This window comes from Cibotium barometz, chromosome 41, assembly GCF_041138505.1.
Source record: "Cibotium barometz isolate CiBa-2024 chromosome 41, ASM4113850v1, whole genome shotgun sequence".
In the NCBI taxonomy this organism is placed as follows: domain Eukaryota; kingdom Viridiplantae; phylum Streptophyta; class Polypodiopsida; order Cyatheales; family Cibotiaceae; genus Cibotium; species Cibotium barometz.
In genome coordinates, this window is record NC_141086.1 from 18,056,934 (window position 1) to 18,061,094 (window position 4,161).

A 4,161-nucleotide genomic window follows, 5' to 3' on the forward strand; every position below is an offset into this window, starting at 1 on the left:
TTGGTTACAAATTCATCCACTATATCTCGTTGAACCACCTTGAACTTCTTCTCTTTTATCATTTCTCTTGCCATTCTTGATGTCATATGAATGGTTTTAGTTGCTTTGCTGGATTAAGATTGGGATTGATATTCTCTTTGTCACGATGTATGACAACCCTACAAATACAGCACTACTCATTACTTGTAAATCCCAAGAAGCCCAAGAAATAAAATAATATTAACTGCTAACACAAAAGACATGTGAATGGGAATGCATTCAGTGCAATCTTACCTTCTTATGGCTTGGATTCTCTTCTTCAAGCCTCTAGAACAACTGAGCCTCAAGTTCTCGACGTCTTTGAGATTTCTTTTCCATATGCGTCGTCCAATGATTATGTCTTTTTCTCTATATTTGGAGAGGTCACTTCTTAGTTTATTGATTTGACATTCTTGTTCTTCCAATCTAACTTTCTATGTCTTGCATTCACACCAGACAAGCCAAGAAGCTCATTTGCTAAAGTGTTGTGAATAATGCCTTTCTCTTTCTTGCATGTAAAAAATTGACTTGCAATATCCTAGTAAGCCTGTGGCACCATCACCTGCTGCAAAACATAAGAGAGTTGTGGGATTTGAAAAGGGAGGATGTGAAGGAGTACATGGGTCAATAGGATAGATGGAGCTATCACACCAAAGGTCTATGTGTTACTTAACCGATAACCTCATATGCGGTTGCTTAACCGACAACCTCATATGATCTTTAACATCTGATGAGAGCAATAGTTGTCCACTTATGCGTCACATACGCACTATCTAGATCAATGTACAGATGGTACTCTCTTAATGCTTTCATGATTGGACTCTTCAATAGAATAAATGTGTACATGGTTGTTCTCCATTGGAGTGTTCTAGGAATGAGTAAGTATACTATATGATGTAGAGTGAAAGAATATGACTATCTATGGTGAGAGAAGGCTTGTATTTATCTTTTGAAATTGGAGATGAAGGTTCTATTCCCTCCAAACTGTCTTCCGTGCAATAATATCTAGCTCCTGAACTAACTTTATTCTTGCACTTTTGAATGTATCATTTCAAAGAAGGTTCCAACGAACTTTAAGACGGCTGCCTGTGGAAGAAAATCTACCTCTCTAGCTTAGAGACTACACTTTTATGACTTTTACATTCTTTTTATTTTAATATTTCAAGATTTTTTATAGAGAGAGAAAATAAGAATCGACCATTTTCTTACAAGGTCCTACGAATGACCTCCAAAATATCCTAATGATTTTGATGTTGTACGCTGGGTAGGCTTTCAAATATTGCCATATGCAAAGATTAGAAACTGGACATGCGTTTTTACGAGAGGTCATCATGCCTCATATCCAAAACTCAAAAATATTCCATCCCTTAAAACAATTGTTTTTCACCCTTACAAACTATAACCACCAATAAATTAATGAATAATGATTTTTTAAACTCATCGAATTTCCAAAATGAAAGCTGCATTAGGAAAGTTACATTTGCTAGACAACTTGCCTTTAGCCAACATTCATTACCTATAGACCCCAAAAAAAAAAACAAAAAGAAGAGAAAACGGAAAGTGTCCATCTCTGCTCTTCTAAATCAACGAAGACTCGTCCATTCTACATACTTCTCCGTCATGGTATGATTAAACTGCACTGTGTTACGGAAGTCTAAATCCTCCACATTCCCACGCAAAGCAGGGGTTGCCCTGCTTGCTGCCTTCACAGGAACAAAGAGCCTGTGTGGGACTAGTTCATGCTTCTCCTTGCGGCGTACTCCCACCTTTCCTGCTGCCGCGAACGCTCCCTCCATGTCTAGATACTCGTTGAAAGCGTCGCTGAAGTCGTGAAAGTATTTGTATAACCAACTCAAGTACCCATGTCTGAGTCCCCTCATCACAATCTCTTGAAAACCCTTCCTTGTAGAGCCCCAACGTTTGGCCTTCTCGGTGGCTTGCTTTACTTCAGCACCAGTCATGGCTGGCAATACCAAAGGCTCCTTTTGCCCAAGCCCAGTTCATGAAGTAGGTTATGAGGATGGGCTCAAAAGCAGCTGAGGAACTTAGGTTTGACGAATGCCGACTTACGAGAGGCCCCCAGTCGTTGAGGACTTGCTTGATTCCTGCATACTGCGCATCTGCCAGGTTGCTGGTGTCTATGCGGTGGAATGTGAGCTTGCTGCTGCGGCGCCGAAGCTCTGCAGACAGCTCCGATGCATCTCGGTTGGTGAGGACAAGGCTGACGTGACAAAGCTTCCACTTGTCGAGAAACGATTGAAGCTTGCTGCGCATATGGAAGAACAGGCAGCCATAGAGGTCCATAGCCGGCACCCCACTCTGGATACCCGTAGCGACCACTTGCTTCATGTCCCAGCCATCCAAGGGGTCGCTTCCATCGCCAATGGTCCAACCCAGGTAAGGGGTAAACAAAAATCTATTGGCTTTGTTGTGGTGCTGGCAGTCTGCGCTGAAGGGCAATAAAACGCCGGTTTGCCTGAAGTGATGCCATGACACCCTGTGCGCAGGACGGAGACAGCCCATCCTACGATCTACTAGGTCCGGCCGGCTTTCCATTATCATCTTCCGATTCTCTGTGGCCGACACAAGAGAAATCTTGTTCTCACAGAAGCCCTTCATAATGTGCATAGCTTCTTTGCCTAATTTAGCAACAAGGCATAATTCTGGCCCGGAGGACCCAAAAGAGGAAGAGTTGCAATGCATGGCCGACGTTGATTCCATATCATCTCTACTGCAGCAGCTTCCGACGGGCCAGCTTTGGACTTGCCTCGCAACGCCCTTGGCTGCTTTCAGCTGGCTGGCCGTCATAGCCAAGGAATACCACAAAGCTATCACCGCATCAATAGCCTCCCTACCATGAAGCCTTAGCAGCTCCAGCATGAGATAGTTTCTCACCACAACCTTTGGATTGACATCGTTTACGTAGATAGTAGCTTTGCCTCTGAAATCATCCGGCAGTTGGCACACTGTCTCTATCACATTACGAAGATCTCCACTTGCAGCGAAGCACAGGCGCAAGTCTTTTGGCAACGTTGTTGAAGAGGACGCAGTGGAGTACCCCAACACACCATATGATGGAACATTACCCCATAAGCACTCTTGCAGAAAGGGCTTAGCATTCACTTCGTCAGACATCCACGACGGCACGCGCATCTCTCTCACCCATGAAGGAGTCCAGAGTTCTTCCATCAAATCCGATTTACAGACCACCCTGTGGAGCTTCCAATGCTCTCTCTGGCACTCTTTGCTGCAATAAGCCACCAGTCGGCAGTTTTGACAAATTTTCGACCCTACTTCGTTACAGCCTTCCTTTCGCTCCCTAGAACCCCAGTTTGCACAACACACAGCCGCCAGAAGCTGGCCATGTTGGCCAGATCCAAGGCAACAAAGCTTGTGGTCACTCATGTCGTAAAAACCACTTGAATCGCAACAGCGTGCACTCTAAGATTTATAAGTAAGAGAAAGAAAGGGAAACGATCATAAGCCAGAGAGAGAAAGGGAAACGATCATAAAAGAGTACTCACCAAGTAAAGTATAAGGCTCGTAATCGCCATCGCCACAGGCTACAGTACTCAAGTAAAGTACAGGCTCGCTCACTTTTATTGACCCATCATGTTCCAAACATGGTTCCTAAATCTTCAGGATACTTTCATGATCTTCCCATTTGCTATGGTGCTCGTCAGTGTTATAGCGCGTGAATATGTGGAAGCACCATAGCAAATGGGAAGATGATGAAAGTATCGTCAAGGTTTAGGAACCATGTTTGCAACATGATGGGTCAATAAAAGTGATCGAGCCTGTACTTTACTTGAGTACTGTAGCTTGTGGGGATTGCGATGGCGATTACGAGCATCTATTTTACTTGAGTACTCTAACCTGTAGGGGTTGCGATGGCGATTACGATAGTAAAGGCCCGAGATAGATATCTATACAGGATTAACCACAACCCCACCTCCCTCCACGTGGGCAAAGGAGGTGGGACTATTTCAAAATAACAACTCCTCCTGCAAGCATGAGGAGGAGCATCCTTCAATGCAATTTTGAATTTGAATCTAAGAAGATCTCATCTCACATCTTTCAATAAAATCTTTGTATACATGCTTACATACCTATAGATACACACACTTATATATATTATGTATG

The 4,161-nt window shown here is 43.5% G+C and overlaps 1 pseudogene; it reads right to left on the reverse strand.

Moving 5' to 3' along the window:
* Window positions 1-1,601: 1,601 nt before the first annotated feature.
* On the reverse strand, window positions 1,602-3,423 carry LOC147614735 (uncharacterized; annotated as a pseudogene).
* Window positions 3,424-4,161: the final 738 nt, after the last annotated feature.